This window comes from Pimephales promelas, chromosome 23, assembly GCF_988280905.1.
Source record: "Pimephales promelas chromosome 23, fPimPro1.hap1.1, whole genome shotgun sequence".
Lineage (NCBI taxonomy): Eukaryota > Metazoa > Chordata > Actinopteri > Cypriniformes > Leuciscidae > Pimephales > Pimephales promelas.
This window is the reverse complement of record NC_142791.1, coordinates 28672062-28683538: the sequence shown is the minus strand read 5'-3', so window position 1 is coordinate 28683538 and position 11477 is coordinate 28672062. Positions and strand designations below refer to the sequence as shown.

The following is an 11477-nucleotide window of genomic DNA, read 5'->3' as shown; positions in this document are numbered from 1 at the left end:
AAATATCTAATAAATAAATATTATCATAAACACATAAATTAATACATATTTATTAAACAAATAAATAAATATTTAAATTTGGGTCAAATATAGACAAACCCAAAATGTTGGGTTAAAAATGTAATTTAAAATTTTAACCCAACTTTCACTTTCAGCTGTACATTTTTTAATACATTTTTAACCCAACATCTGGGTTTGTCCATATTTGACCCAAACTTTTTTTTTTAGAGTGTATTAATATTTAATGAATTAACTGTATAAATATGAATGATTCTCTGCACATTGAGACATTGTTTGTCTTGTGAACTCTCGAGCTGCTCCTCGCTTGAGCTCCAGATGAGACGCGCGGGAGATGTGTGGAGAAACGGGAGATTTATTTCTCCTGGAGAAGCGAGTGAGCGACTGAAGCGCTGTCGTTTCTGTTTCCTGAAGGCTTCTTCTTTCTTCAGGATCTCTAGAGGATTGCCCTCGCTCTGAATCAGAGGTCAGGTCGTTTGGAGGCAGGTGAGTGTGTGTGTGTGTATTAAGGATGCACTCGACAGCGCTGAGGAGGAGTGAGCGTTACACAAGTCTTCAGAGTTATCGGCACGCATGTATGGTGGGCGTCAGTATTAGAAATAAACAGAAAGCTTTCATGTTCTTCTAAAGGTCACGGAGACTCTGATATCGACTCGTGCTGTTCCTCTCGGAGCTTCACATGATGAGGGTCGCGGGAGGTCATCGTTCAAACACTCGCTTGTTCTTCCATGAAGAGGCCACCGCTGATCTTCACTGGGACACGCGGCGTCTCATGATGGGATGGAGACACAGGACGGGCTCATTAGTCCAGCGAGGTAAACACAAACACACTGACTCAACATAATGATCTGTTTGCTCTTCATCAATCACACACACACACACACACACACACATCCGCCCATAAGGACCCTGAGTACTATTTACTGCTGTTTGCTATAACAAACTGCTAACCCTGATGCTGAAGTTTGGCAGGAGCTCATCTCGCACTGTCTTTGCTTCGGGCTGAAGTCACGCAGTCAGATGAACACACACATGCTAAACACAGCCGTATTAATGTTACTCAGAAAACCTGATTACGGAAATGAATGAATATAAACGAGTTCTCACAGACGGGAACATGCTGTACCTGTTCAAAGCTTTGAGTCTGTCATTTTAATACGTTTATTCGTTAAGAACGCGTTAAACTGAGCTTTCTATTCATCAAAGAATCCTGAAAAAATCAATGTATTAGTTTCCACAAAAATATGAACTCTGTTCAACACTGATAATAATCATAAATGTGCCTTGAGCATCAGATCCTCATATTAGAGTGATTTCTGAAGGGTCATGTGACTCTGAAGACTGGAGTAATGATGATGAACATTCAGGAATAAATTACACTTTACTGTATATTCACATAGAAAAGAGTTATTTTACACTGCAATAATATTTCACTGTATTTTTAAACAAATAAATGCAGCCTTGAGCGCAACCCCAAACTTTTGACCGAACTTTTCCAATTCTATATTAAAATATTCTATATTAAATTATTTTTCTATATTTTGTGCATTAAGTGAACTCAGTGTTACCAGTTAACCGTCACGTGTCACGTGTGTAGTCTTGAATCCATGCATAACTATTAAAGTTTGTTTTTGCCACAGAATAAAACATTTTATAAGATAATTGCGACTTTTTATCTCACAATTACGAGCTTATACCTCACAATTTTGACTTTATAACGAGTAATTCTGAGAGATAAAGTCAAAATTGTGAGATATAAACTTGTAATTGCAAGTTATAATGTCCAATTCTGATGTAAAGAGTTTATATCTCACAGTTCTGACTTTATAACACTTTATCACTCAATTATGAGATAAAAACATAACAGATAACATTTTTTTTTTAAATTTAATAAAAACTGATTTTAAATATGATTTAAACAAGGAGATGATGCAATGCATCAGCGAAACACAAGTGTCTTTTCGTCTGTATAAAGCACAATTCAAATAGTAATATAAGCGAGCAAGTGTTGCTGTGTGTCCTTGTGTCTCTGTTGGAGACGTGTGTGTGTGTGTGTGTGTCCTCGCTCCGCCCACAGGTGTCCCGGGATCTACAGGTGACCTGGAAACAGTAGTCGCACAGGATGATTGATCGCATCATTTAAAGGGCCGAGCCGCTGCTCCAGTTTTCTGAACGTCCATTTCAATAATCGTAAAACTCCTGGCATGATGAAAAGTGTGTATGGATTATATCCCAAAATGTGTGAGAGGAATGTTTGATTTCATTATGCAATATATCCAAAATCAAAGGTTGGAATGAAAATGAAGCTTTTTCTAACTATTCAGAGGATCCCATATGGCACTGAATCGTGTGTGTGAGGATGACTCATTCAAACACAGTTGCTGCTAAACAACATTTTAAAGACTAAATGAAATGCTGTTTTGCTTCTGTAATGTGAAGTTTTTTCAATATTTAACAGCAGGACTTGATTTCACTCGTTGCGTGGTGTACAGTGTCTGAAGGAAGATGTTTTTATGGATAATAATGTGCGGTGATTCTGTATTTTTATCTTGTTTTCCAGTACAAATATCTAAACATTGTTGCATCAAGATATGTTTACTTAAAATGAGTGAAGATATTAAATCTTATTTTCTGAAAAATGTATATGAAGTGAGTATGTGCTTAAAACAATAACAAATATCTGTCAATGGGGTCAGAAAAATAATCCTGTTTTATTTAAAGGAGTAGTTCACTTTTAAAAAAAACGTTTGCTGATAATTTACTCACCCCCATGTCATCCAAGATGTCCATGTCTTTCTTTCTTCAGTCGAAAAGAAATTCAGGTTTTTGGTGAAAATATTCCAGGATTTTCTCCATATAATGGACTTCAATGGGGACCAAACGGTTCAAGGTCCAAAAGAGAGTTTCAGTGCAAACTGTTCAAAGGGCTTTAAACGACACCAGACGATGAATAAGGGTCTTATCATGGACTCTTTGAGTCATGACTCGAAAAAAGATTCGTTCATTTTGATGAACGAGTTCGAACTGGAGAGTCATGAACGCGCATCACAGAACAGAGCAAGGCGACCATTTGTGCTTATAAAACTTAAACTTTGTTATTTATTTATTAAATGAGCGATCGTTTCGCTTGATAAGACCCTTATTCATCGCATCGTCTGGAATCGTTTAAAGCTCTTTAAACAGTTTGCACTGAAACTGTCTTTTGGACCTTGAACCGTTTGGTCCCCATTGAAGTCCATTATATGGAGAAAATCCTGGAATGTTTTCATCAAAAACCTTCATTTCTTTCCCACTGAAGAAAGAAACACATGAACATCTTGGATGACGTGCTATCAGGAAATATTAATTCTGAAGTGGACTACTCGTTTAAATGTACCGTAAAGTATAATGTCCTAGTGTTTTATGTAGTAAAAGCTGCTCTTTCCTCTCATTCTGCAGACACTGCTCTGCGCTGTTATTGAGCAACTTTTAAATGCTCCAATTATGTAAATTACACAGAGATTACTTGTGATGATTACAGTAATGGCGAGGTGAGACGGCCAGCAGATCCAGCATGTTAATGCTCTCTGTCGGGGTGTTTTCGGCGCGGTGGCGAGCAGTAAATCCATATTTTGACTTTCGCTGTTGGATTTTTAATTTTTTTGTCTTACAGGAGAAACGCCGTAATGGAGGTGGACTGTAAATAAGCGGAAGCCCTTCTTGACAAATGAATCCATTAACATTTCCCTGTGTCGCCTGGCAAGGAGACTTGCCGTTTATGGGGCAGAAAAGCAGGCCTGTAAATCTGAGAGTCCGCACCGGCCCACGATGCAGCACTTTATCTGCCTCTCGCACGGCATCTTTATCTGCCTAAATTAAGTTTTGATTCCTTGCCACATACGGTGCCGCAAATCACTTTTAACGCTGATATCAAGAGCGGCGCTGAAGTCGGCCCGTGGCCATGAAAACCTCTTGATTTTGTAGCATCCTCTGTTGTTCGGGGCCGGATTTAACCCCTGCTGCTCTGCTCATTTCCCATGCATGATCTCTCGCGGGAAAGGGCGGAGGACGCTCTAGAAAGGGATGGAGACGAGGTTTATGGGCAGAATAAATCTCCAATTTAAATGTGATTTTAGCACCGCGTGTCAAAGACGGATTCCCTGACTTCTGTTTCACTTCACAACACCGGCCTGAACTCAGAGACGGAGGACGCCCATCATTCACTGGGACGCTTAATGTCTTTGTTAGCGGAGGGGAAGAGCTGTCGCGGCGGTGACTGACGGGCCTTTCATCATTAGCGGACGCTGACGGACAGATCTGACTGGAGGAGAGCATCAGTTCTGAGGGGTGAGTTTGCGCTTTAACTTTGATTTGTCATCAAGGTTTAGATATTACATCTTAGTATCGTAAGAAAGTCAACATTAATGCATTATTATTAGCTCATCCAACATGTTTATCCCTGTTGCACCATGCATTCTGCCAACACTTTTATCCAAAGCAACTTACATTGCGTTTCAAGCCACACATTTACGCTCTTATCAGTTCCTGTTATCTTGGGAATCGAACACATGATGTGGCGTTGCAAGCGCTGGCGCCCGACTGTTTGAGCTACAGGAAAGCTGTACGTGAGCTCATTTACGTGGCCTGCCTTGTATTTAAACTAATTGATTTTAAAAACGACACTGTTGTCTTCGTTTCTTCTCATAATTTATGATCTTTTGCACAGTTTTTTGAACTGAACTGAATCAACACTGAACTAAATCAAGACTGAATTGAACTGAATCAACACTGAACTTAAATCAACACTGAACTGAATTGAACTGAATCAACAATGAATTGAACTAAATTAACGCTGAACTGAATCAACACTGAATTGAACTGAATCAATACTAAACTGAATCAAGACTGAACTGAACTGAATCAACACTGAACTGAATCAACACTGAACTGAACTGAATCAACACTGAACTGAACTAAATCAACACAGAACTAAATCAAGACTGAATTGAACTGAATCATCACTGAACTTAAATCAACACTGAACTGAATTGAACTGAATCAACAATGAATTGAACTAAATTAACGCTGAACTGAATCAACACTTAATTGAACTGAATCAACACTGAACTGAATCAAGACTGAACTGAACTGAATCAACACTGAACTACACTAAATCAACACTGAACTGAACTAAATCAAGACTGAACTAAATCAAGACTGAATTGAACTGAATCATCACTGAACTTAAATCAACACTGAACTGAATTGAACTGAATCAACAATGAATTGAACTAAATTAACGCTGAACTGAACTGAATCAACACTGAATTGAACTGAATCAAGACTGAAATGAACCGAATCATCACTGAACTTAAATCAACACTGAACTGAATTGAACTGAATCAACAATGAATTGAACTAAATTAACACTGAACTGAATCAAGACTGAATTGAACTGAATCAACACTGAACTGAATCAAGACTGAACTGAACTGAATCAACACTGAACTGAACTAAATCAAGACTGAACTGAACTGAATCAACACTGAACTAAACTGAATCAACACTGAACTGAACTAAATCAAGACTGAACTGAACTGAATCAACACTGAACTAAACTGAATCAACACTGAACTGAACTAAATCAAGACTGAACTAAACTGAATCAAGACTGAACTGAACTGAATCAACACTGAACTACACTGAATCAACACTGAACTGAACTGAATCAACACTGAACCGAACTGAATCAACACTGAAATTAAATCAACACTGAACTAAACTCTATATAGAATAGATAAAACTCTATTTCTATAGAAATAACCTAAAGTTGACTTGTTTTTTTCTTTAAAAGTGTATAGTTCTTGTTCTGATTCGATGAATTTACACCTAAAACCTTGAAGTTTAACTGTACAAACGACCTTTGACATTTAAACCCTGATGAGTTAATTGTGGTCGTTTGATCAGAACCCGTTTCTGGATTTGAGAATCGCTGCTAAAAACACGCTCAGTCTGTTTGTTCACTGTTTCTGCTTTTCTTCTCTGATTAATATCAGCCCAATTAATTAAAGCATAATGGATTCTTAACAGTTTTACCGCCATATCAATAAAAAACTAAACGGGCATATGCAAAGAGCACTAAATGCCTTATTTATGCATGAACGTCAGGACCATCTGAATTAATTCAGCTTTCTCCCTCTTAGGTCTGCGGCCGCCATTAGTTACTGAAGAACTGGACGAGCTTCTGTGACATTACGATGTGCTTTCGCTACAGAATTTGTTAAAGGGCCATTCGCTTGAAATATCTGCACTGACAGTAAAATACCAACCAGAGCCATTAGGTTTGAAGCCCAATCAATCTCATACTTAAAAAAAATACTAGTGTCTCACAAAAGACAAAAAACAGGCAGAGCATCAGTCGTGGAAATACATATACGCTTACATTAAGAGGTCAGCCAAACATAGCTATAGTTGGAGGAGTAAGTCAAACCACTCCACATTTAGAGTAATCAATCAGTGTGCTTCGTTAGAGTAAACCCACAGCACTTTATAGTCACTTTCCCAACTCCTGATTTTAATTTTAATACTGCAAAGCAAATAAAAAAAATCTATATTCTCACACACACTGCATTTACCAAGCATCACGAATTAGCATAATAATAACACAGGGAAGGAAATACTGTAATCATAGTTTGGTCAAGTTTGAATCTGTTTCCATGAGTAATAGATAATGTTCTCTCAGGCCCATCAGCAAAAAAAGCAATTTCCCTCCCGCTGGTAATTCAGAGTGAAACGCCACGAGATGTCAGATTCTCTCCGACATCATTGTTCATGCCACAAAAACGAGACGAGTCGACGCAGCGGTCACGCTTTCTCTCATCTCAGCATTACTGCCGTTTATTTACAGACTGAAGATCGTTTCTCATCTACGCCTGAAACTAAAATAGAAGATAAACATGTCTGAATTAATTCATCTTTGTGGTTTGGTGTAATTTTTTAATGTCTTTGAGCTGCTCACCAAAGCTGTATTTATTTGAGCAAAAATACAGTAAAAATACTGACATTTAAAATATCTATTTTCTATGTGAGTGTACTGTACAGTAAAGTGTCATTTATTCCTGTGAATTTCCAGCATCATTACTCCAGTTTCAGTGCAAACTGTTCAAAGGGCTTTAAACGATTCCAGACGATGAATAAGGGTCTTATCAAGCGAAACGATCGCTCGTTTAATAAATAAATAACAAAGTTTAAGTTTTATAAGCTCAAATGCTCGCCTTGCTCTGTTCTGTGATGCGTGTTCGCGACTCTCCTGTTCGAACTCGTTCATCAAAATGAACAAATCTTTTTCCGAGATATATGGTTCATTCAACGAACGAATTGACTCAGAAAAAGATTCGTTCACTTTGATGAACGAGTTCGAACAGGAGAGTCACGAACACGCATCACAGAACAGAGCAAGGCGAGCATTTGAGCTTATAAAACTTAAACTTTGTTATTTATTTATTAAATGAGCGATCATTTCACTTGATAAGACCCTTATTCATCGTCTAGAGCCCTTTGAACAGTTTGCACTGAAACTGTCTTTTGGACTTTGAACCGTTTGGTCCCCATTGAAGTCCATTATATGGAGAAAATCCTGGAATGTTTTCATCAAAAACCTGAATTTCTTTTCCACTGAAGAAAGAAAGACATGGACATCTTGGATGACATGGGGGTGAGTAAATTATCAGCAAAAGTTTTTTTTTAAAGTGAACTACTCCTTTAAACAATAATTTATGTTTTTGTGGAAACATTTTATTTTTATTTCAATTCAACATCAATTGGATTTATTTTATTCAATTTTATTTTTCATAAATCTTCGATTACGACATACAATAACGTCTTTACTGTCACTTTTAACCAGTTTCATGTGTCCTTGCTGAATAAAAGTATTCATTCATGTATTTTTTTTTTTTACTTTTAAATGGGAGTATATATATATATATATATATGCTGTAAGTCTTGATAATGTCCATGAAATGTCTTAAATGTGTGTCACAAAGAGTCCACCTTTAAGGGCAACCAATCCAGTCCGTCGTTACGCTGGACTTAAGAAGCAGTGATGAGGATTACAGGCCAGACGACTCTGTAGAGCTGAAGAATAAAGAGACGCTGCAGCTCCGTACAGAGAAGAGTAAGGGGAGGAAATGATGTCACGGCGTGTCACTTCTGGTGCCGAATGAGTGCAGCGGGGGACATTAGTCTTGGAGACTCGGTACATGTTCTTTTCCCAGCTCTCTCGGGGGCCGTGTTTCTTTTGGGGCCGTGATGGGAATAGGTCATCAAAGTGGGTTCATAAAAACGGCCCCCCAAAAACAGAGATATTACAGAGCCGAACCTCGGGGCGAGAGAGAATTAAGGCCATCTGAGCTGGTGTTGCTCTTTGCTGACTGAGACCTCTGACATTTTGATATTACTTTGGAGAATTGTATCATTTCAAAGTTGTAAAGCTAAAAAAAATCTGGACATAAAAGATATATGTTGTTTTTAAAAGATGAACAACATGTGGCACTTAATGCTTGCTCGGGATGCGGTGTGTTTTCCTGCCCTCTATTGTTCCATTGTGGCCAAACTAAGGGTGACCATACGCTGTAAAAAATAAAATAAAAAATATATTATATTTATGGTAAAAAATACACGGCCATCTGTGGCTATAGCAAGTTACTGTAAAAAACATGGTAGCAACATTTGAGGTTTTGCAGATGTAAGTTAAATTTACAGTAAAATACCGTATTTCATTAACTGATATGTTAATTTACCATCCCATTGAAATACTAGAACCAATCACAGCGGTGATGAGAGTCACATGATCAATCACAGCTCATCACAAGCTGAGAAAGTTGCAGTAATAAGGTGAATAATCGTCATTCACACAAACGCTAAACATCATCATTCCTGAAATTTAAAAAAATGCAATGAAAACTACGAAAAACTGACGATATTTCAACTAAAAGCGTCACACAGGGAATTCTGGGAATGTCAATTGACATTTTTCCCCTGTAAATTATACGACTTGTTCTTTTTCACTTCCAAAAACTCTGTTTACTCTATTTTACTGTAAAACTACATTACAGTTTCACAATCACTTTGTTACTATATTCAGAACCTTGATGTCATTTTTCTCACAACCAATGATCAAAATGCACATTTTTCAAAACTCAAACCATTTCTCAATTGCTTGGATAGACTACACATAAAACTCAGATCATTTGTTCATTCAACATAAATCCCCTGTTCAATACGACACAACTGAACATCACAGTACGACTATCTCAAAAGGCAAAAATTCACACATTACATCTCAAATGAGTGTCTATTCATTTCCTTACAGTGATCTGACACAACTGCTCACAATGATCAGAACTGTTGCGTTACTTTTAATGCAGACAAACAATCTTCAACTTTACAGTAAATCATGAAAGTTTCAAGATAACGAGATTCATTGTCACCGATTAGCGTGGAGCATGAACCAATTAGACTACAATATCCATGGATGTAGCCTAATATTATATATTTTTGATTCCAACAAACCTCTGTTGTGTTTACTGTAGTGTTTTGCATCAATATATCACACACTTTGTTCAATGATTCATCTGTGTGTATTCTCTCTACGACTGCAGTGATTTACAGAGATGTGTTTACTGTACATGTAGTGCCATGTTGAAACCTGGATCTCTGATTTTGTTCTACAATATTTAATGATTGTAAGAACAATTACAGTGAAACTATCGGTTGCTTGTATGTGTGTATGTGTGTGTGATCTATAGTTATGTTTCAATGATATTTCACAGTAAATTTGTTTATTGAACCAATGATTGTGCATGTGCAAGATTTCTTTAAAGATGTGAACGCACAATGCAATGTTCTGTGTGATAACCGTTGTGTGTTTTGTGCCTAAAGTTTAGAAAAATGACATCGAGGTTCTGAAAATATTATCAAAGTGATTGTAAAAAACTGTTAATATTACATCTATCGCAGTTATTAACCGTATATAGTATGGAAACTTTCAATTTTACAGTCGCATGCTGACGGAAAGCCCCGGAAAGCGCTTTCCTTAGTTCCCTTTATGAGATTCCACAGGAGGCCACCCATGATGTTAACCCCACCCAAGTAAACGGGTTTCTGAGGTGTCACTCACCAAGATTAAAGGCGGTCCAGAAGACCTGCTGTAAACAGCATTAACTCCATCGCTAAACATTATAGAATTGCATAATATTTACAGAGCCTGTTCACATAGAAAATGTGAGGATGCATAAATCAAATGGAAAAACATGACAAGCGTGTGTCTTTAGTGACCATGCATTCTGTGTAAAACTGGAACTGAAATGAACTCTGTTTACTTTACTGGCCATTTAGCGGATGCTTCATCATGTGAATCCACTGAAGAGCTGAACTGCCTAAACCCGAGGGTCCGAGTCTCGCTCCAGGACTGGGTTCAGCAGTTCTCCGGGTTCCTAGATCTCTTCAAACTGAGGATGAACCCGACACACTGAGGTCAGCAATCCGGAACCATGAGGACATGACATCATCATACGGGCACATGCAGAGACACGATGGAAGAACACCTGCAGAAGAGTCTGATCTCTCACACACACACAACTGCAGAAGAGTCTGATCTCTCTCACACACACAACTGCAGAAGAGTCTGATCTCATGCATGTTTACAAACAAGCATAAAGTGTGTATGTGGGCGTGTATATGTGTGTGTATGTGTGAGAGAGATTGTGTGTGTGATGACATCATCATCCATCATATGTAGACTTGATGCAAGAACACCTGCAGATAGAGACTGATGAGGTCGACACACACACACACACACACACTGTTATCGTGAGCTCAGAGACGGGCTCGGCCTGGGTTTGCAGGATCACTTCAGTTATCATGGTTAGTGGTTTTCTTCCTGTCATAATTATCGATCATGCCTTCTGACGAGAGCATGCTTTGGGTAATTAGCAGCGCTGAACGAATAACAGGAGGGCAGTGATAAGCAAAGCAAACGTCGTTAAAGGTTTCGTTGATTAGATTCCACAGAGGTTTGTTTTCCTCTTGTTGATTCAGTGTCGTGGATCAGAACCAGGAGTAAAACATTAACCTCAATAAAGTCCTTCTCAAACCTCCCAGTGTGGGTTTCACATCACAAACATTCTCCACTGACCATCGTTGCAAATTACAAAATAAAGAAATGATTTTTTGTATATATATATATATATATGAGTGTGTGAGTGAGTGTGTCTTTGTGTATATGTGAGTTTGTATGTGTGTGACAGAGAATGTGTATGTCTTTGTGTGTGAGGGTGTGTGTGAGAGAGAGTGTGTGTGCATGTGAGTGCTTTGAGAATGTGTGTGTGATAATGAGTGTGAATGTGAGTGTGTGTGTGTGTGAGAGAGAGAATGTGTGTGTGTGTGTGTGTGTGAGAGAGAGAGAGAGAGAGTGTATGTGT

General features: G+C 38.1%; 2 long non-coding RNA genes across 4 annotated transcripts; both read left to right on the top strand.

Annotated features, from left to right (window-relative positions):
* The first annotated feature begins 65 nt into the window (after positions 1-65).
* Positions 66-7242, top strand: LOC120471872 (uncharacterized). Of its 3 annotated transcripts, none has more exons than XR_016149504.1 (4): positions 66-833; positions 3671-4344; positions 4540-4618; positions 4724-7242. It is a non-coding gene; the product is annotated as an uncharacterized LOC120471872 (long non-coding RNA). The 3 variants fall into 3 exon arrangements; XR_016149503.1 differs by having other exon boundaries at positions 4496-4618; XR_005620860.2 differs by lacking the exon at positions 4540-4618 and having other exon boundaries at positions 6201-7242.
* A 192-nt stretch (positions 7243-7434) lies between these two features.
* LOC148969481 (uncharacterized) lies at positions 7435-10646 on the top strand. Its single transcript, XR_016149612.1, has 3 exons — positions 7435-7711; positions 8040-8251; positions 10393-10646. It is a non-coding gene; the product is annotated as an uncharacterized LOC148969481 (long non-coding RNA).
* Positions 10647-11477: the final 831 nt, after the last annotated feature.